We start from the raw sequence: 25,445 nt of genomic DNA, 5'->3' as shown, positions 1-25,445 counted from the left end.
AAAACAAGAACAATTAATGTAAACACGGCAGTACTTAACGTCAAAATAATTGATCTCGTGCATCGGTGGAGACATTATGTGACTTGGAGACGGAGTGAAAAATTTGATGCTCTGTTGTTTATCCGTGAGTTGTGCATTGAGAGAAATAGAATTATCGCGAGCGCTGGAGGGAGAGACTTTTATTTTTCATCTCATGCAGTGAAAAATCATGATCGCGGAGGTGGATAAATCCGAGGAATCCGATCACGTGAGTGAGAAATTTGATGCCTGCTATTTAGGTAACGTTACCTAAATAGAATTTGATTGTGTTCAGAACAGTTGAAGTATTTAAGATTAGATACAGGGGATAGACAAAATGATCGGGACAGGCATAATTTTCACTTTTCAAAAAATGTTCAACTAGCTGTAACTTTTTGAAAAAAGCATCACATATTCTCAAATTTTCACTGTAAGTTCATCAACTAGTTGTGTATCAATGGTCCAAATTTAGAAAAGATCGGGTTATTCTCCACGAAGTTAAGATTTTTGAAAAGGGTATATTTATCCGATAGCCAACTTTGAGCTGTTATAAGTATCTCCGGATTCAATGAACCGAATTCAATGAAATTTTGACCATTCATGACTTATGTAATGAACTCTGAAAAATGTTTGACTAAACCTGTAATTTTTAACAAGAGAAAAAGTTATAGAGATTTCATTTATTTCATAATTTTTTAGTAACTTGGTCTATTTTTAATATGCATCCCATTACTTTTTCAATTTATTGGCGGGTATGTTGGGACTTTTAAGTTAAAACAATGGTTTTTCAAAGCTAATTATAGGGTGGGGCGGGGCAAGATGGGTCACCTAAGGATGGATCATCATAACTGTGTAAATACAAATTGTATTGGTTTGTATTCGTCCGCTACTCTTTAATACACTAGTTAGCTATGCTAAAAGTCGATAAAAAGTTCATTAAATACAAAATATGATGTTAAACAAGTAGTTTTAAAAAGTGCTCGATTTTGCGCCGTGAAAAAAATGCGGGGCAAGATGGGTCACCTTTTAAGTAATTCACATTTTCTCAACGAAAAACGTCAAAATATAAGTTTTGTTCCGCATTCATATATGCTCCATATCCATACTGAGTAAACAAGAGCTACTAGTAAACATTTTATAAATTTATTTGGAATATAAAAATCTTTACGATTTGACTGGTCCTAAGGCGACTTGAAAATCGATGTTTTCACTAAAAAATTATCATAATTTTATATTATAATTTTAAGCGTTCGTTCCGCTTGATTGAAGTCATTTATGAGATAGTCTTGTAATAAAAAATAAATAACTTTTGAATGCTCCAAAAATACGTTCAAAATTGAAGGTGACCCACCTTGCCCCGCGGCCGAGATTATATGGAATGTATCGCATAAGAAAAGTGGCTAAAAACCATTTTATTTTTTATTTCCAATGAGAGTGGATATTTTTTCAATCAATGCCTCAAACTTTTGTATATACGTGCTGGTCATCTAACAAAATTATTAACATAATCAAAACATGAGTAATGCGTCCGAAAATAGCACTGACCCATCTTGCCCCGCGACCCATCTTGCCCCACCCCACCCTATAAGTCATAAATGGTCAAAATTTCATTGCATTCGATTCATTGAATCCGGAGATACATATAACAACTCAAAGTTGGCTATCGGATAATTATACCTTTTTCAAGAATCTTCATAACTTCGTGGAAAATAACCCGATCTTATCCAAATTTGGACCACTGATACACAACTAGTTGATGAACTTACAGTGAAAATTTGAGAATATGTGATGCTTTTTTCGATAAATTATAGCTAACTAGTTGAATATTTTTTGAAAAGTGAAAATTTTGCATGTCCTGATCATTTTATCTATCCTCTTTATAAGGTTGGTTTACTGAAGTTGTGATATTGGTGAGGGGGGAGGGGTTGGTTTCCAGTGTTAAGGACAGACTTGTTAGAATCCCAAAATGGCCGCCACAATGGCCGACTTTGGCACCTACTCACGATTTCAAGCGCACAAATCTCTTCGTATACAAAACCAGCGCTCCTGATCTTCTTATTTTAAGCTTATTACGAGAGAGCAAGAACAGAATAATAAAAGGCACTGTTGTTTGAAGCTTGCTTCTTGAGACTTGTGCGTCTGAAGTTCTGATACACTGTTGAAGCGGGATTTCAAGACGTTTGTCCTTAAGAGATGTACCTCAACTAACCCCCCACCCCCTTCAGTGTGGCGAAATGTCAGTACCAAACGATGTTTCCAGATGAGATAGGCAACCACTCATGCAATTGATAATCAGCTCCAGCTTCAGTAAAGGCATATATCATTCAATTGAGCCCCAGCTAGGAAGCATAATATGTGGTTTAACGCTTTTACTATCATTGATGACGTCATACCCAACATTAACCTATCATTCACCTATTTTTATTTTGGCCACCTAACCCGTGCCCCAACATACGATAAATTTGACCCAACATTCAATATTTTTTCAGTCTGGCGGAATTTTGCAGGGTTTTTGTGTTCCGTGCCCACGTCCGTGCCCAACTAGTCATTTGAATGACAATTGTCACCTGAGACCCTCCAAAACTCCCGAAAACGCCCCTGCAGCCCCTCCCCTCCTGAAAATCCCTTGAAAGTTCTCTGAAACTCCGCATGATCCTCTTTAAATCTCCTATTCAAGTCTCTCTCCCTTATTAAACTTCTTTGCAACCATGTACTTCATTTAGGTATTATGTTTCCAGTTCAAAACCGAATTAGCGACATTTTTTCTTTGACTTCCGCTGCTTTTGCCTTGCGTTAAACACAATGTCGGAAGTGGGGCGCTGTATTGTACACCTGGTGCTCTATACAGCGCCCCACTTCCGACATTGTGTTTAACGCAAGGCAAAGGCAGCGGAAGTCGAAGAAAAAATGTCGCTAATTCGGTTTTGAACTGGAAACATAATAATAAACGGAATCCATTCAGGTAAAAATACTATTTAGGCAGTCCCGACTCATTACCTAAATGGAGGTTTTGGAGTATTGGTTGCTCGGGTATCTGGGAGTTCCTGGAGAAATCCCTAAAAATATCTTGAAGAATGTCTGGAAGAAACTCTGTAGAAATCCAAGCACGAGTTTCTGCAGAAATTCAAGGAAAATGAGCTCCTGGAATAATCCTTGGGGAAATTCCAGCAGTACTTTTGGGACTTCCTCCCTAAAGGACTTCTTATGCTCCACTAACAGCAATTCTGGAGCAAACTTTAGAAAAATCTCGCGAGAAATCTTTCCAAGAAACGCAAGAATAATTCTTAGGAAATTTATAACGGAAACCCTGGTGGTATTCTAGGTAAAGGAAGGTAAGGAAAAATCTGCAGCAGTAATTCCTGAAGAGATCCCAGGCGGACTGAAGGATTCCATACTGAATTCTTGGAGGAATACCAAGAGGAATTCATCTTATTTGGATGCTTCAAACCGCTGGAAGTCTGTACCGGGAATTCATCATTAAAAAATCTCTGGAAATTCTAGAGGAATCCCAGCAGTAATAACCGAAGGAATCTCTGCAGACATTGTTTTGGAAATTCTTGGATTGGCGTCTGTTATCAAAGGGTACCGTAAATTATATTTTGAAAACAGTCGCAAATTTAGCATTTAAAGAAGCAAAGAATTTTTAAATTGTTTGGCTCTTTTCAAAAGTAATGGGAGATTTGTTTGTTACGTAATTTGTATATGATTCCAAAATATATCAATTTATGTTAACATTGATTGTAAAATGGTATGCTGAATGTAAAACATTTTTCTTGTAAAAAAAACTAACACAATCGGATCAGAAAACCGACAATATCTGGAGAAATCGCAATTGAGGCCTCCCAAAATCGGGTCAGCACAGTATTATAATATTAAACGATTTTGAATTTCTGCATTAAAATACATATTTAAAAAATCTCAATAAAAAATACTCTGGATAATCGAGTCTAAAATTCCGGATAATCGAATCTCCGGATAATCGAGTCCGACCTGTAATCAGATTTGATAGAACTGTGATAGAACTGTCAAGCAGAGTGGACAAATTAACTCCACATTCTGAGAAGTTCACCTTTTGAAGGTAGCTGCGGCATTTCTTCCCCGTAGGAAGAAATAGTATATAGTTTAGCAATTGGTCTAGCGTGCAATGAAACCCAAAGTAACGGAAATATGAAACCCGCTGAAATCAGTTGCACATATGGAGTCTTAGCATAAGTAACTGATCGTGTAGCTGATGCTAAAAGCTAAAATAAACGTTTTCCTTTGAAGAAAAGGAGATGTGGTAGTTTAGCAGACCGCTGAGTAGGCGGTGTGTTAATAAGGATCATTATTAGTATAACTGTCATGATTGAAACACCACATTATGTTTTTTTTTTGTTTTTTTTTTTGTATTTGTGAATTTTAACTTAATGCCAATTCTTCACATACACTACATTATGTAATAAAAATTACAATTACAATTACGAAACCCACACAGAGCTAATCCAATCATTACTGCAAAGCACATCGGACTCATGCCTAAATTCAAATAGTTTAATAGTTTATTCAATCAAAGCTTCCTGGAAAATAAAACCCAAGTCCAGAGGCCAGCATTCGCCCCCAAATATTGCGGTTATTTTGAACGTTAAAAGGAAGCGAAGCTTTGTTCTAAAAAAAAATGACCTTGTTGACCCAATCTAAGGTTTAGTACACAGGGTCAAATATTTGACAAGGAAAGAACTCAAGAAACAACATCAGTTTGACACTAAATGAAAATTTGATCGAGTCAAACAAGATATTTGGGCATTGATTTCTTTTTGGACAAATATTTGACCCTGTGTACTAACAGCTTAATATGCAACTGCCTTGCTACAATACACAATAGATGTTAGAAGGAAATCATCTTTTTTGGAAATTGAGCATTGCTAAGTTCCTGAGTCGTATCTAGCTGGATAAACAATTTTACGCCTAAAACATTGGTGTTAACGGTTTGCTATTATTTGGGCATTTGTTTTTCAATATTGTAAAATTTATGTGGTTCAAACGGTTCTCAAGAACTTCACAATTTGAATTTTTATTCGTAGTAACTTTTAATACACAGCCAAATTAATGCTTTCAACTAACATTCACATGATAGCACAATATTATCATTTTGTAAACATTATATTTTGTTTATGTGAACTAACAAAGAAGGAGTCCCAAAAGTTCCCAACGTTCTATCGTTTCTTATTGGAAAGCATTACTAGATTTGATTCATCTTACACTTCATGCAATCGAAACTTTTCTGCTGATTCGAAACTACCTGCAAAGATAATCACTCTCCAAAAACAACAACACTATAGGCCATTGATACGAATGTCATTTATGAACAGCCCCTCTATAAACGAGTATTATTCATAATGAATTTACAGCCGAATGGACATGCCGACGGCAGCCATCTTGCACATAAGAACTTTCTGCCTCACAAAAATGTCGACGAAAAAAGGCATTTTTCGCGCACCACTCACCTGCAATGCCCGTAAAACGACACTATGTGCAATCCAGCCAACTAATTTTGAGCGTATTAATCTGTTTGATCCATTGATCTAAGGCCACTTCTATGAATCTTTTTGGCCGACGGCAATTTTTCTCTGGTGGCCAAGTCCTTCCGCAGACAACCTCTACTGATTTTGATTTCGTATTCACAAATACCACTAATTAACCCCGCCCTTGAGGTTTTCTTCGCCAAATTCTGTTCTGCTAGCATTCACTGAGCTTTCACCAAACGATTTTCAACCAATTAATCGATATTCAATTTCCATAGAATTGTTATTTTATTGATACACACATCGCACTTCCACTGCGTACTTCTTTGACAAAATGGCTAATTTTTTCATTTGTGAAATGAAGACCGCGCAGCGAGTGGGTTTACCTTCGCGGCAGTGATGCCAAACAAATAACTTAAAATTAAAAACCATTTTGCCCGCCTTTGACAGCTGTCCAAACCCGCCAAATGTACACGCTAACCCGAAACTACCCAAATACAGTAAAATGGCTCATTGTCTTAAAAAAAAAATAAGTAAACCGCCTGCACCTCATCGGCCTGAACTTTTTACCCAGCAGTGGGGTTGTGTTAAATTCAAGGGGTTTCCAACTAATGGATCGCAAGAAATTCCTTGGCCTATTTTGATGCGTGGAAAATTCAGGCAAGGAATCGCTCAAGAAATAATAAAGCGTTGCTTTATTCCGGATCCTACACGCTCGTTCGAAACTACTCTAAACTGAATGTTTTTGACTCAGTGTTGAACTTTCGCAATAACTGTCAAAAGTGAGTACAGCGTCCGTTCGATCGTTGCAAACCCGCTCGTTGCAAAGCTTTTTAATTGCAAGTCCGCTAATTGCAAAATTTGACAAGTTTTTGCAATTAAAAAGCAAGCATGTGTCAAATTCGTGCTGTCAGTTATGCTGTCAGTGCATTTCGATGCACTTTAGTGTCAAAGTGACGTTGCAATTAGCGAATGGTATTCGCTCGTTGCAAAGTAAACATTTTGCAACGAGCGAACGGCCGCTGTAACATAATTTTGATGAACTAAGTAGCTTTCTACTCTCTTTAAGAAAATTTGTACAGCGTAGCGAGAACAGCTCGATCGTAACAATATAACAATAAAAAATATTTTTCTCCATATATTGTCTATCCGGTTGGAATCAAGACCGACATTCAATCAAAAATTGCCATTTTCTTGGTCCACAAGTGTCGCAACTGTTTCGCATCTAGTGCGCTGTGTTGCTGACAACAACGGGAAGGATGCGCACTACTTGTGACATGATTAAAAAACGTCGCGAGTTGGGTCACGACTTGATTGTGCGAAGTCCGGTTTGGTGGCGGCCCGACAAGATAAGTAAAAATCTACGTTTACCGAAAAGAGTTTAAAAAAAAAAATTAACTTGATTTGAAGAATGGAATTTAACAAAACAAAATTAGAAGAATTTCGGAGTGTTCAGACACGAACTGACTCGGCAAGCTAACGGAATGAATGTCGTATTTATATTCAATTTACCTTTGCCTAAGTCCCTACAGCATGGATATTAGTATGGGACAAACATCAAATTCTCGCTCCAGTCGACTTTTTAGATGCCATTTAGGTCCCATATGATCTGTACAAAATTTCAAGGCAAACGGTGAAACTATAGCGCATTTAGTTCACCACTGGACACTATCGCACTAGTTTTCAAGAGTGGGAAAACGCAAATAAAAGTGCGCGATTGCATCCAATCGACTCGGTGTCTTCAGAGCACTTATTCAGCATACAGCGTCCGTTCGATCGTTGCAAACCCGCTCGTTGCAAAGCTTTTTAATTGCAAGTCCGCTAATTGCAAAATTTGACAAGTTTTTGCAATTAAAAAGCAAGCATGTGTCAAATTCGTGCTGTCAGTTATGCTGTCAGTGCATTTCGATGCACTTTAGTGTCAAAGTGACGTTGCAATTAGCGAATGGTATTCGCTCGTTGCAAAGTAAACATTTTGCAACGAGCGAACGGCCGCTGTACATCGAAGAATTAGCGCGCCGAAGACATCAATTTGATTTGATGCAATCGCGCACTTTTATTTACGTTTTCGCACTTATGAAGACTCAGTGCGCAGTCCAGTGGTGAACTAAATGCGGTATATAATAGGCTCCTAAAGTCCTATCGGGATTCTTGTTTTAAACCACAATATACACGGAAAAAACAGATTACGTTAAAAGAACGCAAAAATAAGTATACCGCTTGAACTTTTTACCCAGCAGTGGGTTGTTTTCTCGCTCTCCCGCTCGCATTGTTGTCAAAAGCAAAGCGAGAAGCAGCTACCTAGCCGAAAATGTCCGTGCGAGAAGCCAAATTTGGGTTCTTTGTCGTTTACCCAAAAGTGGGTTTATTTCAACCCACTAGGGTACTTCGAAAGCTAACTGTGAGGGAGTGTTCAACCTAGAGGAAGCGAAGGATTTCCTCTTTATCGCCGTCGAGCAGATACAGAATTTCCGTACCTCAAAAACTCTCACGACAATAACCATCAAGGTCAGTGGCCTCCTCCAAAAGGGACTGGCTACCCGAAGAGCTTCACTGATTGTTCCCTGATGGGTTAATCCTCCTCCAAAAGGGACTGGTTACCCGAAGAGGATTAAGGTTGAACTTCTCTTCCAAAAGGGACTGGTTACCCGAAGAGATCCACTCTGTGGCTAGTTCTAAAACAAAATTCTCCTCCAAAAGGGACTGGTTACCCGAAGAGAATTAGGTGGTTTCGGATATTTCAAAACAAAGAGTCTGACTTGACTCGTACTAGAATCTACCGCGAATGCTTTATTCATGAAACGGGGTCCCCTTATATACCCTCGCCCAGACCTCTCCAGACATTTTCGCACCCTCTTTTTAACATGTTTTTTCCTGATCCTGTGGAAAACTATTTCATTCGTATATGTACCGTCCAGAAAGTATGCTCATCCTTTTCACATCATTAATTTGCCATGATCGATCAAGATTCTAACTTGCATACATATAATCTTGCTATAAACCTTCCAAGCAAATCTTGCTTACAATTAATTTAGCCGAGTTGAGAATCTTTTCAGCAATTAAGCCTCTGCAATAGATTAGAGTTTTCCTGGATTAACTCTTGGTGGTGAGCATGGATAGTTGCATACAATTGTAATCCTAGCGGTGCTAGTCTGGTTTAAAAGGGTTTCACAATGTTGCTTAATCATAATGCTTATGTATAAGTGGCAAGTCTTTATCTGAGTGCGCAATATCCAATCCGATCGCATAATTCATCTCACGCATGCGTATTACCGGAGATGCCTACATGAATCGATCTAATTTTTGTACTACCACACATCTACAATTCTTGCATCATATAGAACATGAATGAACCTGAATATGAAAACGCGTAGTAAAGATCATGATTGATCCTGAATATGAAAACGTTTTCATTCAATATAACTTGATCATTCATTCCCTATAATATTCTGAATGTATGCGATCTGCGTATCATACGCTTAATAATTGACATTGACATTGATCTTGCGCTAGATTTCCATTGCCAAGCATAACCGTAGTAGCATCAGGGAAGTGGAAAGCAAATGATTTGTTTATAAATATGTGCTCTGGACTAATCGTTTACTACGCGCGGTTTGTTCCGCGCTGGATTATGTGTTTATCCAAAACAGTCTCTTCCATAACGCTACGCGATCAAAGCATAATGGTGATAACGTTTGGTGGAACGTTGGCTCGTTTCCAATCGATTCAGATTGATTTTTGCACATTGGAATTTACACCGGTCTACATGAATTTGTGACCAACGCGATGCATCAAACGTTATTTTTACAATTATTATATTCCTTATTATTATAAATCATTATAATAGGAATATTTGTGTGGCACTTCTCTTGCCATTACTATAAACAAGTAAAGAGTGTGTAACCGTTGGTTTCAAAATTAGGCATTGACTCTGCCAAGTGCAATATTTAGGGCTACCTCCTTATGACGCACCTTGCCCATAAGGGACAACTACTCCCATCTAGGTGTGAAAACATGAGGGTTCATTTTCTAAGCAAATTTAGGTCAACTAAACTTACACCAATACACGGAAACTATTTCGGAAAATGCATAATTCTCGACATGGAAGATAGAGGGCCAGTCAACCTATATCACGAAACCTACTAGTCATCCTAGCTTTGCAAATTCTTTCTTTCTGGCTCAAGACTTCAAGATAGGTAGAAGTGCGCGGCGCGATTAAAACTCGAAGTGTTAGTTGATTAGAAAAATGTGTGAACTTTAAGTAACTCTTTTTCCTTATTTTTTTAGTGTTAGTGGAGATAGTCGAAGAAAGCTATTGAAAGATTATTTTAAAAGAAAGTTTGAAGTGCAGTATTAGTTAAAGGTAAAAGTAGTTATTGTTATTCGTGAACATAACCTAAAAGAAATATATTATGTATAGGATACTGTGTGATTAAGCCTAGCAACACGTTCCTCGTGGATTGTGGGACACGGATTACTACGGAAAAAGGTAAATTTTAACGGAGAATTGAAAATCCGTCGAACATAACCCCAAAATAGACACTAATCGAGACCTGAATAGGCCAAAATTGGTCTTTTTCCGTCTATTTGCGAGTTTCGACAAGGAAGACCGACGCTAAGCTGGACCACCGACAAATAGGATCTCTCCAAGACCAAATATACCCCTGAGCCAGAGATCAACCCTGCTTGTACTCCGTTGGAGACAATTGCAGAAGAGGGATTACGCCAATCGTCCGAGTTGTCGGGGCTTCCAGAAATCGCCATCATCCAGACGGTATCGAGTCCTCCAGTAAACGAGGGAGCGGCCATTGTGGAAGGCATTGTTTGACGCCATTTTGGAACGCCATTGGTGTTCGGAATACGCCATTGCTTAACGTCTCCCCCCCCCGGCCACGTCGTGGAACGTTCCGCTTATTCCCGTTATCCCAGTGGGGCACCGGATCGTGCTTCCGTCCATACCCGAGGTCAACAGTTGCCGAAGACATCCGTGAGGTCCCAATCCCGGAAAACCGTAAGTCGCGCTGGTTAGATTGAGTAGATAATAAGCATGCCAAAACTGTATATATGTGCGTTTAGTTAAGTATAACGTGATCACGTAGAGGCAGGATAGATAGGTCAAAATCCTTGAATAAATCCCCTTAATGTTTATAATTAGCTGTTTACCAAAATCCCGCTTTCTCTTTTAGATAAGGTATTCAGTTTTGCTTAATTTACACACATTCCGGTATATTACGCCCTTTTCCGATGTAAATTTCCTAAAAGCTGAAGTTTCCCACCCCTCCCCTCTTGAAATCTTTCCGAGGTTAGAAAAAGCAAGGTTAGCGTGGCTGATTGGTTTCAACCCTGGTTGATGAACCCCTTTGCGTTCACGCAATTCATGTTGAGTTTTATGCTGCTTTCGATGTTGGAGAATCTGAAGGTTGCGAGAGTGTAAACAAAATTGCATAACGACCCTGGGAGTTTTCCTAGTCTCGTTTGGAACTAGGGAAGCGTTACAAGGAGTTACAAGTGAGCGTCGAATATATTGTGCTTACAATAGATAAATGAGACTTTGACCAAACCATCGACGTGGCGACATTCCGGGGCCCGTAAATCATCCCCGTGATTTACCTTACAAAATTCGATGCCACGTTTGTGCATTTAAAACTCCAAACAATTTCCATCCCGATTTAACTTTTGTTTCTTGTGTTTTGGTTCAAAGGCTCGAGAAGATGATTTTTTGTTGAGAAATTCCCTCTTTCTAATGTTATAATTTGTCTTTATGTTTCGGTTTGTGTTTGTATCCGATTTATTCTGCTTCTGATGAAAAATTTCATCGGAAGTAGGTTCTTCAATTATTTCTTCGTTTTTTGATGGAGATCGCACATCTAAAACCGCTAGTTTACAAGCCGGTCTTTTTGTTTCCCCATCAAGTGTTTTTACGACGGCTGATCTAACTTTACCGTCTTTGGCAAGGTGAATCTCCTTTACCATTCCTTTCTTCCAATTACCCTTGCGATCTTCATCCATTATCATAACTATATCTCCCACTTGTAAGGGTGGAATTTCTTCATTCCATTTTGATCTTTTTCCCAATGATGGTAAATATTCCTTTATCCATCGATCCCATAGCAATTTTGAATAATGTTGTATCTTTTTCCACTGCTGTCTAGTGGCTTCTGCTTTGGATACGTCATTCAACGACGGCTCCGAATTTCCTGAATATCCGATCAAAAAGTGATTTGGTGTTAGAGGTTCATCGTCTTCTGATTCCAGATAAATATTTGTGAGAGGTCTGCTATTTATCATTTTTTCAGTTTCAACTAATAGGCCACGCAAAACGTGTTCCGGCATTGTATTATTGGGCAACAAACTTTTAACTTCCTTAACCAATCTTTCCCAAGCTCCCCCAAAGTGCGGAGATGCTGGTGGTATAAAGTGCCACTGAATTCCTTTGTTGGCTAAGCGATATTGAATAGCTTTCATTTCATTATGTGCCCCAACAAAGTTTGTTCCATTATCGCTATATAGTTCTGAAACTTTACCTCTCCTGCCTTGCAAATTATTTAGGCAAATCATAAACGAATCAGCGCTCAAATCATACGCTAGATCCAAGTATATTGCTCGTGTGGTCATACACGTGAACAATACTCCCCATCTTTTCTCTGTTCGTCGGCCTATTGAAACAGTGTAGGGTCCAAAATAATCAACACCAGTGAAAGTAAATGGTTTGTAGTACGGCTGCATGCGACATTGAGGTAATGCCGCCATTTTTGGTGTTTGAGGCAGGGCTTTCATATTTTTACAGTACTGGCAACGAGCCTTAACAGATTTCATCATTTGCTTAAGATGAATAATGTGGTACTTTTGTATTATCTCAGACATTACCGTATTCATTTTCTGATGCTTAAACTCCTCATGGTAATGCCTTAAAATTAACCATGTCACATCGTGATCCTTTGGTATTATATAAGGATACTTGGCTTCATATGGAAGACAGTTGGCATTCTTGAAGCGTGTTTCTGATCTTAAGATGCCATCTGGGTACATAACCGGAGTTAAGGTGCGGATAGTGCTGTTCTTATTCAGCGGGAGGTCATGACTCAGATTGAAAACTTCTTCAGGGAAAGCTTCTATTTGAGCTTGTTTGATTAAACACCTTTCCGCCTTATCCATGTCTTTTGCGGTTATTACATGATCAAATTTTGATCCGGTGGCTTTTGATTTTAACCAATCTATATATTTAATAGCAATACATATTGCTCTTTTTAGCCTAGTCCAATCGGAACACCATCGGATATTGAAAATATTTTGGTATGGAGTATCTGATTTTTGAATTAGAAACATCGGTTTTAATTCTTCATTTGAATTTCCTTTGATCTTTTCGTTTTCTTCTCAACGTCCGACTTGGACAGCCGCAATTCTGTCAGTTGCTTCTTCATTTTTTGGCTATTCTCCGTTTCGTTTTTATACTTTTCCTGGATATGCATCAACTGCTTTTCCAACATGTTAATCTTGTCGTTGTACTGTTGGTTGTTTTTAACTATCTCAATAGCTTTTTCTTCTTGTTTAGAGATCAGTTGTTTTTGTGGTACTTTTACTCCAAAGCCTTCTGTGGAGAAGTAATTTGGCATCAACTCTTTCATAGACATTTCATCAGTATTTTTTGCTTCGAAGTCATTGATCATAAAAATATGATTTATATTTTTCTGTTTAGGATGCCTATTCAGTTGTCCATGTACAACCCATCCTAGCTTCGTTCTTCGAGCGATTGGTTCATTGAATCCTCTTGATCGCCCTTCCAAACCTATCATGAGGAATGCATGAGGTTGGCCAAGTAATAGCTTTGGTTCAGCTTCATAATATCCTTGAATATCTATTCCAGATAGATACGGATAACGGTGAATAAGCTCTTCCCGATCCAAAGATTGATAGGGCAAACTTAACTTTTCTACTGTGTTTATGTTGTTCAATGTATAGGTACGACCTTTAACTCCACAAATTTCAATTTGGACCTCTTGGCTCTGATTCTCTCGTATTGTTTTGCCATTGGTCCAAGCAAGTGTCATTGGACTGTTAATACCTTTGACTCCCAGTTCGTTTACTATATCTTGTTGAACCAGGCTGGCAGATGATCCTGAATCCAAGAATGCAAAGGTTTCAATTTCTTTATCCTGGTGTTTAAGTATGACCGGGATAATCTCATAAAATATTTTATTCTTCCTTCTTAGATGGCAGTTTACTGTTTCTTCTTTGCCACCTTTGGATAAACCTTGTTTCATATGTAGTAAAGGATGATGTTTCCTTCCACATCCATCAATTTTACAAGGTTTTGAAAATTTACAATTCAAAGCTACATGCGTAGTAGAGTTGCAACATGCATAGCAAATTTTCTCCTTGCCCGCTAGTTCCCGTCTTTTCATGACATCCATTTGTTTAAATTTAAAACAATCTGAAGTCTTATGTGCTGACCGACAAATTATGCATTTAAGCGAAGGATTTTTCTTATCATGAAAATTTATCTGATTAGTTCTTTCGTTTCTTGGATTACGTTCCGACATCAATACCGTAGCTAAATTTTCATGTGGTTTCAACCAATCATAAAATTCAGATATTGTTGGAGCTACATATGGAGCCTGAGGAGTAGCTAGTGCCTTTTGATCCTCCAAGCTCTCAATCCATCTTCCTCTAAGGTTTCCTGGTAATTTTGATGTGAGATCACGAAGTAATCTTTGATCATTAAGATACTCCGGATGATTCAAACTTTGCATATTTGTAACCAAACTGCCAATTGCCCCGACGAAATCAATTATCGATTGAGGGTTATCATAACGCGGAGTTTTTACTTGAAATATATCTCTGATGAGACCAGTATAGACAGCTTCCACTCTCCCGAATCTATTTTCAAGACGATTCATGATTGCATTAATATTATTTGGATCGATCAACAGAGAACTAACTGATTTTAAAGCATCTCCCTTCAAATATTTTTGCAATCGCGTCAGATTTTCTAAATCAGAGAATCCCCCAGCCCTGGTGGTTTGGTCAAAAGTCATTTTGAATCGCGGCCACACTTTATGTGATCCATCAAAATAAGGCAATTCCATTAAAGATGGTCTACACAAGGATTTTTTAAGATCATCATTTGGATCACCCAACATAGATATATTTGATACACGGCCTTTCCACATCAATTCCATATCTGAGCATTTAACACATATCCATCGATCACTCTTCTTTGGAGGTTGCGATAGACCTGCGCAGTTCAAATGGAACCACCGGTCGCACTCATCACAGCATACCATAAATTTACCTTCTTCATCTGGTTTGTCACAAAGACGACAATGACCAGATTTATTTGTGACAAAGTAACTTTTTTGCATGATTAACGTTTTGTTTACTTAATTTCAAGTAGATCGATGACGAACAGCTACGTCTCGGTTGATTTCTAACACCGTCCCAGACTAGGCCTTCTTTGTAAAGCCTAGTACTCAGATCGTAAGAAATGAGGTCAAGGAAAAAACAGCATTTTTACCAAAGTAATTTTGACAGTCGATATTGAGAGAGAAAAAAGAAAAAAAATCGACGAAACAACTTGTTTACCAATTTTGTTTATCAACAATGAATCTACGCTCAGACTCACTTGGTCTGGAACGCAGCACAGTGGAAGATTGACCAGCATTGTGACCCGTTGATATTCCGGCCGGACAAGAGCAACCGGAAGAAAGGTTATTATGATTTCCAGCTGGTGGTGCATACGGTGGCGGACATGTACACCAGTTCCTTTGCCTGTGGCGAGGTCGGATCATTTGAAATTGTGATGCAGTTGGTCAAGTTCGAGTGGAAGCTGGCAATTACTCCCAAGAAAAAAAAAATCCATCGGGATTACGGGATGAAAATAGATGGATTACCAGCCGCGGAAAATAGCTGCGAAAATGTATCTAAGATTTGCTCAAATAGGGTAAATGTACCAATAGTGGTGCTATTAGTAGCTCCTTGTAGAAAAAAAATTGAATAAAATTAATAATACCACAAAATAAAAAATCTGAAAACGTTAATCGGTAGTTTTTCACTTAAATTTGCTAGGAAAAATGTAAAAACCATTGTTTATTTCGGGTTTTGCTAATAAATCACTTGCACCAACTATAGGTACACGGTTCTTATTATGGAGGTAAAATTTAACTTTGGTTCCTATAGTGGCGCATCCCATTGAATTCTTATGGGACCCACCACTATAGGAACACTACCACCACTATAGGTGCAAAGGAGCAAAAAATTTAAGGAAAATAATTGTTTAAAATAGGTTTTTCGGCAAATCCTGAACACAAAACTGAATTAATATTATTAATTAGTTATGGTGCATCTATTAAAAATGTCATTTGCAAGCTTTTTGTTCAAAATAGTGCTAAATTGGCACTACCACCACTATTGGTACTACCTCCACTAAGGGAGCTTTTACCCTATAAGCTACAAATTCCCAGGAAAAAAATGCGATTCGGTGGAAGTTCTTAGTGATTTGGCAGGGGATTTACTCCAGCAATATCTTCAGGGATTTCTCCGGGAATCCCTTCGAAAACACTTCCAGGGATCCCTCGAGGAATTCCTCCGGGGATTCCTTCAGGAATTCCTACTAGTATTCCTCTAGGGATTTCATCAGAAATTTCTCCGGGGGTTCCTCAAGCAATTCCTCCAGAAATACTTCCCGAAATTCCTCCAAGAAGTCATCCGTGCATTCCTCCAGGAATTCCTTCGAGGATTGCTCCAGAAAATCCTCTAGTAATTCCTGAAGGATTCCACCGTAAATTCCCCCAGGAAATCCTCCATGAATTTCTCCGAGGATAGCTTCAGTAAGTTCTTCGCCTATTCCTCCGGGGATTCCTCCAGAAACTCCTCCGGGGAAAACTCAAGGGATTACATAAAAAATTCCTCCAGTAATATTTCCAATAGTTCTTCCTGGATGATGGTTATACCGCCAGGCTTACGTTTATGATAATAAATTACAATAATTACAAAGAAATCCTCCGGGAATTTCTTTAGAAATTCTTCCGGCCATTCCTCCAGAAATTCTAACAGGAATACCTCCAGAAATTCCTTCCGGGGAATCCTGCATGAATTCCTCCGGGGATTCCTCCAGGAATTTCTCGGAAGATTCCTCCAGGAATTCCTTCGCGGATTCCTCTACAAATTCCTCCGCGGATTCCTCCAGAAATTCCTCCGCGGACTCCTCCAGGAATTCCTAAGCAGATTCCTCCAGGAATTCCTAAGCAGATTCCTCCAGGAATTCCTCCGGGGATTCCTCCAGGAATTCCTCCGCGGATTCCTCTAGAAATTCCTCCGCGGATTCATCCAGAAATTCCTCCGGGAGTTCCTCCAGGAATTCCTCCGAGAAGTCCCGGGAATTCATCCAGGAATTCCTCCGGAAATTCATCTAGGAATTCCTCCGAAAATTCATCTAGGAATTCCTCCGCGAATTCCCCCAGGAATTCCTCCAGGAATTCCCCCAGGAAATCCTCCAGGAATTCCTCCAGGAATTCCCCCAGAAATTCCTCCAGGAATTCCTCAGGGGATTCCTCCAGGAATTCCTCCGGGAATTCCTCCGGGAATTCCTCCAGGAATTCCTCCGGGAATTCCTCCAGGAATTCCTCCGGGAATTTCTCCTGGAATTCCTCCGGGAATTCCTCCAGGAATTCCTCCGGGAATTCCTCCGGGAATTCCTCCAGGAATTACTCCGGGAATTTCTCCAGGAATTCCTCCGGGAATTTCTCCAGGAATTCCTCCGGGAATTCCTCCGGGAATTCCTCCAGGAATTCCTCCGGGAATTCCTCCAAGAATTCCTCCGGGAATTCCTCCGGGAATTCCTCCAGGAATTCCTCCGGGAATTCCTCCAGGAATTTCTCCGGGAATTCCTCCAGGAATTTCTCCGGGAATTCCTCCAGGAATTCCTCCGGGAATTCCTCCAGGAATTCCTCCGGGAATTCCTCCAGGAATTCCTCCGGGAATTCCTCCAGGAATTCCTCCGGGAATTCCTCCAGGAATTCCTCCGGGAATTCCTCCGGGAATCCCCCAGGAATTTCTCCAGGAATTCCTCCAGGAATTTCTCCGGGAATTCCTCCAGGAATTTCTCCGGGAATTCCTCCAGGAATTCCTCCGGGAATTCCTCCAAGAATTCCTCCGGGAATTCCTCCAGGAATTCCTCCAGGAATTCCTCCGGGAATTTCTCCAGGAATTCCTCCGGGAATTCCTCCAAGAATTCCTCCGGGAATTCCTCCAGGAATTCCTCCGGGAATTCCTCCGGGAATTCCTCCAGGAATTCCTCCGGGAATTCCTCCAGCAATTCCTTCGTGAATTCCTCCGTGAATTCCTCCGCGAATCCCTCCAGGAATTCCTCCAGGAATTCCTCCGGGAATTCCTCCAGGAATTCCTCCGGGAATTCCTCCAGGAATTCCTCCAGGAATTCCTCCGGGAATTCCTCCAGGAATTCCTCCGGGAATTCCTCCAGGAATTCCTCCGGGAATTCCTCCAGGAATTCCTCCGGGAATTCCTCCAGGAATTCCTCCGGGAATTCCTCCGGGAATTCCTCCAGGAATTCCTCCGGGAATTCCTCCGGGAATTCCTCTGGGAATTCCTCCGGGAATTCCTCCAGGAATTCCTCCGGGAATTCCTCCAGGAATTCCTCCGGGAATTCCTCCAGGAATTCCTCCGGGAATTCCTCCAGGAATTCCTCCGGGAATTCCTCCGGGAATTCCTCCAGGAATTCCTCCGGGAATTCCTCCGGGAATTCCTCCGGGAATTCCTCCAGGAATTCCTCCGGGAATTCCTCCAGGAATTCCTCCGGGAATTCCTCCAGGAATTCCTCCGGGAATTCCTCCAGGAATTCCTCCGGGAATTTCTCCAGGAATTCCTCCGGGAATTCCTCCGGGAATTCCTTCGGGAATTCCTCCGGGAATTCCTTCGGGAATTCCTCCGGGAATTCCTCCGGGAATTCCTCCAGGAATTTCTCCGGGAATTCCTCCAGGAATTCCTCCGGGAATTCCTCCGGGAATTCCTCCAGGAATTCCTCCGGGAATTCCTCCAGGAATTCCTCCGGGAATTCCTCCAGGAATTCCTCCGGGAATTCCTCCAGGAATTCCTCCGGGAATTCCTCCAGGAATTCCTCCGGGAATTCCTCCAGGAATTCCTCCGGGAATTCCTCCAGGAATTCCTCCGGGAATTCCTCCAGGAATTCCTCCGGGAATTCCTCCAGGAATTCCTCCGGGAATTCCTCCAGGAATTCCTCTGGGAATCCCTCCAGGAATTTCTCCAGGAACCTCTCCAGGAATTTCTCCAGAAATTCCTCCAAGAATTAATCCAGGAATTTTTCCAGGAATTTCTCCAGGAATTCCTCCAGAAATTCCACCAGGAATTTCTCCAGGAACCTCTCCAGGAATTTCTCCAGAAATTCCTCCAAGAATTAATCCAGGAATTTTTCCAGGAATTTCTCCAGGAATTCCTCCAGAAATTCCTCTGGGAGTTCCTCCAGGAATTCCTCTAGGAATTCCTCCAGGATATCCTTCGGGGATTCCTCCAGGAATTCCTTCGGGGATTCCTCCAGGAATTCCTTCGGGGATTCCTCCAGGAATTCCTTCGGTGATTCCTCCAGGAATTCCTTCGGGGATTCCTCCAGGAATTCCTCCAGAGATTCCTTCAAGAGTTCCTCCGGGAATTCCTCCAGGAATTCCTCCGGGAATTCCTCCAAGAATTCCTCCGGGAATTCCTCCAAGAATTCCTCCAGGAATTCCTCCGGGAATTCCTCCAGGAATTCCTCCGGGAATTCCTCCGGGAATTCCTCCAGCCATTCCTTCGTGAATTCCTCCGTGAATTCCTCCGCGAATCCCTCCAGGAATTCCTCCAGGAATTCCTCCGGGAATTCCTCCAAGAATTCCTCCGGGAATTCCTCCAGGAATTCCTCCGGGAATTCCTCCAGGATTTCTCCCGGGAATTCCTCCAGGATTTCTCCCGGGAATTCCTCCAGGATTTCCTCCGGGAATTCCTCCAGGAATTCCTCCGGGAATTCCTCCAGGAATTTCTCCAGGAATTCCTGCAGGAATTCCTCTGGGAATCCCTCCAGGAATTCCTCTGGGAATCCCTCCAGGAATTCCTCTAGGAATTCCACTAGGAATTCCTCCGGGAGTCCCCCAGAAATTCCTCTGGGGATTCCTCCAGGAATTTCTCCAGGAACCTCTCCAGGAATTTCTCCAGGAATCCCTCCAGGAATTTCTCCAGAAATTCCTCCAAGAATTAATCCAGGAATTCTTCCAGGAATTTCTCCAGGAATTCCTCCAGAAATTCCTCTGGGAGTTCCTCCAGGAATTCCTCTAGGAATTCCTCCAGGATATCCTTCGGGGATTCCTCCAGGAATTCCTTCGGGGATTCCTCCAGGAATTCCTTCGGGGATTCCTCCAGGAATTCCTTCGGGGATTCCTCCAGGAATTCCTCCAGAGATTCCTTCAAGAGTTCCTCCAGGCATTTGTCCAGATAGTCCCCCCATAGATTCCTCCAGGGTTTTCTCCGAGGATTCCTACAGATTCCACCGGGGATTTCTCCAGGAACTCCTCCGGGGATTCCTCCTGGAATTACTCCGGGGATTCCTCCAGGAATTCCTTCGTTGATTCCTCTAGGGGTTTCTCCAGAAATTCCCCTGGGAATCCCCGATAAAATTCCTGAAAGAATTTTTGAGGGATTGTTTGGGGGACTCCTTAAAGGAATTCCTTAACCTTCCTTTTGCATCACGTTGGGAACAGCTCGCTGACGTGGTGTACGGTTTGGGTCAAAAATGACCTTAATGCCAAAGGAGGGTTCAGGAAACACCCGATTCTCTGGAACAATAATCTCAGGAATTTCTCGAGCAATTCCAGCAGGAATTTCTGGAGGCATCACCGAAAGAATTCTTGTAGGAATCCCCGAAAGAAATCCTGAAGGAATCTTCGGATGATTTCCTGGAGGAATCCCTGGAGATATCCTCGGGGGCATCTCTGGAGAAATCTCTGGAGGAATCCCCGAGGATATTCCTGAAGAAATTGCCGGTGGAATTCCTGGAAGAATTCTTGAAGAAATGATTTAAGAAACCCCGGAGGAGTTGCTGAAGGAATTCCTGCAGAGTTTCCCGGAGGCATCCCCAGAGGAATACTTTAATTCCTAAAGAAAAAATATCCGGAGATATTATTTGTGGAATATCCAGAACAAAATCCTGCAGGAATCTGCAGAGAAATTCCTGTAGGAATCTCCGGTAGAATTTCTAGAAGAATTTTTGGAGGAATACCTGGGGAATTTCCTAGAGGAATTTTGGAGAAACTTTCGGAAAAAATTCTGTTGGAATTCCTGGAGAAATTTCTGGAAGAATACCTTGAAGAATTCCTGGAAAAATCCTGGAGAAATTTCCGCAGGAATCCCCGGAGGATTTCCTATAAATTCCAGGTGGAATCCTCGAAAATCCCCGGAAGTATTCCTGGAGCAATCATTTCAGAAATTTCTGGAAGATTTCTTTGAGGTATTTTAAAAAGAAATCCTGCAGGATTCCATGGATTTTTTTCGGGAAGATTTCTTAGAGGAATTTCTGGAAAAAACTCTTGAAAAAATTCTGTAGAAACTTCTAGAAGAATTCCTGGAGAAATTGGTTGAAGAAATCCTGGAGGAATACCTTGAACATCCTGGAAGAATTCCTGAAGAAATTCTTGGAAGAATTCCTGAAGAAAGTCTTGGAAAAATTTCTGAAGAAATTCTTGGAAGAATTCCTAGAGGAACTCTTGACAAGAATCCAAGTGGAATTCTTAAAAAAAATCTAGTGAGAACACCAGGAGAAATTCTATGAATAATTTCTCGAAAAATTTTTGGATGAATTCCTGGAGGAATTCCAGGAAGAATATTTGAAAGAGTAATTCCTGTAAGAATTCCTGGAAGAGTTTCTGAAGAAATTCCTGTAGAAATTTCCGGGAAAAACCCTGGAGGAATTCATGGAGTGATTCTCAGAGGAATCCTCGAAGGAATTCTTGAAACGGAAGAATTTCTAGAGGAATCCTCGTAAAAAATCCTAGATGAATCCAAAGAGGAATTCCTGGAGGAGTTCCAAGAGGAATTCCAAGCAGAATCTTCGAAGGAGTCCTGGAGGAATTCCCGGTAAACTCCTGGAGAAGCTTCCGGAATAACCCCGGAGGAATCGACGCACGAATTCTTGGAGATATCCTCGAATGAATTCATTATAGAAGCCCCGGAGGAATTCCTGGAGGAATTCCTGGAAGAATCCTCGGAAGAATTCCTGAAGGAATTCCTGGGGAAATCCCCAGAGCTACTTCCTTCAGAAATCCCCGGATGAAAATCTCAAGGAACCCCCGAAGGAATCCCCGGAGCAACTCCTGGAGAAATCCCCGGAGGCATTCCTGGAGGAATCCTCGAATGAATTCCTGGAGAAATTCTTGGAGGAATTCCTGGAGGAATGCCCGAAAGAACTGCTCATGGAATTCCCGAAAGAATCCCTGGAGGAATTCTTGGAGGAATCCCCGGAGGAAATCCTAGAGGAATCCCCGAAGGAATTTCTGGAGGAATCCCCGGAGGAATTCCTGGAGGAATCCCCGAAGGAATTCCTGGAGGAATGCTCGAAGGAATTCCTGGAGGAATCCCCGAAGGAATTCCTAGAGGAATCCCCGAAGGAATTCCTAGAGGAATCCTCGAAGGAATTCCTAGAGGAATCCCCGAAGGAATTCCTGGAGTAATCCCTGAAGAAATTCCTGGAGAAATCCCCAAAGAAATTCCTGGAAGAATCCCCAAAGAAATTCCTGGAGGAATCCCCAAAGCAATTCCTGGAGGAATCCCTTAAGGAATTCCTGGAGGATTCCCTGGAGGAATCTTCGAAAAAAAATTATAGATGAATCTCCACAGAAAGTCCAGGAGGAATGCCCATAGGAAGTGCTGGAGGACTTTCTGAAGGAATCCTCAGAGAAATTCCCTCAGGAATCCCCGAAATATTCCCAAAGGAATCCTCGGAGGAATTCCTGGAGGGATTCTCGAAAGAATTCTCAAAGAAATTCCAGGATGGATTCCTAATGGAATTTCTGGAGGAATTCAGAAACAAATTCCTGGAGGAATCTCCGATGGAATTCCTGGAGGAATCCTTGAAGGAATTCCGGGAAGAATCCCCGAAGAAATTCCTGATTAACTGAAGGAATCATCCAAAGTCTTTATGGATGAATCCCCAAAGGAATTCCTGGAGAAATCCTTGAAGTAGTTCCTGGAGGAATCCCTGACGGAATTTCTGGATCCCCTAAGGAATTCCCAAAGGAATCCTCGTAGGAGTTCCCGAAAGAATTCCTGGAGAAATATCCCGAGGGAATTATTTGAATTTTATCTGGAGGAGTTTCTGAAGAAATTTCGGAACTGAAGTTTTTTGAATTCCATAAAGGATTCCTTCCAAAATTCCTTCGGAGATCCTGGAATTCTTTCGGGGATTCTTTGGAAATTCTTCCAAGCACTTTTGGATGAATTCTTTTTGTGATTCTTCCAGAAATCCCTTTCAGGATTTGAGGATTCTTTCACAAAATCCTCCTTGGATTCCTTCGTAGGTTCCTCCAGAAATTCCTTCGAGGATTCCTCCAGGAATTTCTTCGGGATTCGGAATTCGTGGAGGATTCCCTGAAGAAATGTTGAAGCAATTTCTGCAGGAGTTTCTGAGGAAATGCTTGGAGGAAGTTCAGATAGAATTCCTTGAGGAATTCAATAAAGAATTTTAAAGCTATACCAGATTTCTTAGGCAAATATTCCAGAAGTAATTCAGGAATCTTCACAAGGAATCTTAGATGAATTCCAGGAAGAATACCAAGATGAATGTCCTGGAGGGATTCTTTCAGAAGTGATTCCTGAAGGAACTCTTGAAGGGGAAATACCAAATGGAATTTCTGGAGGAATTGTAAGAGAAACCCCTGAAGAAATTTCTGGAGGAATCTCAGAATCAAAATCATTAAGGAATAAAGGATAATTCTGACACAATTGCCGAAGGAATTTCTGGAGGAAGTTCAGAAGGAATTCCTCGAGAAATCCCCGAAAAAAAAATCCTGGAAAAATCCCAGAAGAAATTCTTGGTGAAATGCCTGCAGGAATTCCTGAAGGAATCTCAGAAAGGGATTCTGGAAGGATCCCAGAAAAAAAAATCATGGAAAAATATCAAAAAGTATTTCTGGAAGAATCTCAGAAGGAATTCCTACAGGAATTCCTCGAGAAACCCAAGAATATTTTTTTGGAAAATCTCAGAAGAAATTTCTGGAGAAATCCCAGAAGGAATCCCTGAAGGATTTCCAGGTGGAAATCCAGAAGAAATTCGTGAAGGAATGCCAAAAGGGATTCCTGGAGAAATCTCAAGACATTTCTGCAGGAATCTAAGAAGAAGTTCATAAAGTGATTTAAAATGGAATTTCTGCTAGAAATTCATGGAGGATTCCTAGAAGAATCACAGAGGGAATTCCTGGATGAGTCTCAGAAGGAATTCCCGGAGCAATCTTTGAAGGTACTCCAGAAGAAGTTGTAGAGAAAACCCTGATAGAATTCATAGATTAGTCTCAGAAATTTTTAGTAGAATTTCAGAAGAAATGCATGAAGGAATTTCTGAAAAACACCCAAAAGGTATTCATGGAGGAATCGCAGAAGGAATTGCTAGAGAAATCCCAGTAATCCATAGAGGAGGATTCCTGGATGAATCCGAGGGAATTTCAGGATGAATCTCAGAAGGAATTCCTGGATTAATCCCAGGAAGACGTTCTCGAGAAATCCCAGTATAGGTTCGTGAAAAAAAAAATCCCTTGCGGAATTCCTGGAAGCATTGCAAAAGGCATTCTTGGAGGAATACCAGACGAAATAATTAAATAAATTTCTAGAGGAATACTAGACGGAATTCCTGCCAAGGGCTTAAAAAAACTCCTGGATATATTCCAGTTGTCCCGTGGAAGTACCTTAGAAGGAACTCCTGAATAAATCTCAGTTGATACCCCTGCAGCAATTCGTGAAGAAAATAACGTAGAAATCTAAGAGGAAAGTCCTGTACAAAATCCAGAAGGAATTCGTCTGGGAATTCATGGAGGAGACTCCAGAGATCCTATGAATTCCTAGAAAAAAAACTTATGCTAATTCAGGAGAAATTTTTGAAGAAACTCATAGAGGAAAGCTAGAATGAACTGGCAAGATTCTCTATAAAACCAATAGAAGAAGTTCTGGATGGGTTTGGATGGAATTTAAACGATCTTCTGCTGGCATTAAAATGTGTAGTTTTACTATCGGAATCTGCGGATTACCCGTCTGGCTTTCCGGCTCGCAACCACTCCATCCACGGTTGTTCTTGTTTTGGAGATCGTTCTAGCCGCCGCCTTGTCCAAGTCGATACTCCGATGACAAATACAGTAACTGAACCATTCGGATGTCGATACACGTAGGTTTATAAGCACACGGTGAGTACTCCAAACCTGAGACCCCCAAACAGGATCCCTTCGCACTTTGTACTCGTTCGGGAAAAACAACTTCTCACTTCTTTCGTCCGAAAGTTATTCCTTCGGGTATTGTCCGGCGATCTCATAGTGTGATGCACCAGCGCCTTCTGGTGCTTTTGCAGCATCTGTGGGTGGACCGTTTCAACCGCAGCGATCGGGTTTCACTATGCCCCGCCAGCAGGAAAAAGCAGTCTTCCTCAACAAATCTGACCCAGCTCTGAGGGCAGCGGACAGCGCATTATCCTTTCTTGTACGCGATGGGCGTGGAAGTAGCTCGAGCACAGAATGCGTCGGAATAATATATCTGGTTCCTGGAAACATTTGGCGCACTATCGAACAAATACGGTGACCACGGAACAGCTTGTGCCGGAGGCCAGGCCATGGCAATTGACCGTGCCGCAATGCTCGCCGCAATGGTAATTATCCTCATTAGCTTTACCACTTC

General features: G+C 41.2%; 1 protein-coding gene across 2 annotated transcripts in view; it reads right to left on the bottom strand.

Annotated features, from left to right (window-relative positions):
* Positions 1–5,926, bottom strand: part of LOC109421775 (histone acetyltransferase KAT6A) — a 42,839-nt gene extending 36,913 nt beyond the window's left edge. For both annotated transcript variants that reach the window (XM_062851703.1, XM_062851702.1), the window contains exon 1: positions 5,502–5,926. The gene's annotated coding sequence lies outside the window, so the exon portion shown is untranslated. The remainder of the gene's footprint in view (positions 1–5,501) is intronic.
* Positions 5,927–25,445: the final 19,519 nt, after the last annotated feature.

Source organism: Aedes albopictus, chromosome 2 (genome assembly GCF_035046485.1).
Source record: "Aedes albopictus strain Foshan chromosome 2, AalbF5, whole genome shotgun sequence".
Taxonomy (NCBI): domain Eukaryota; kingdom Metazoa; phylum Arthropoda; class Insecta; order Diptera; family Culicidae; genus Aedes; species Aedes albopictus.
This window is presented reverse-complemented; position numbering and strand designations above follow the sequence as displayed.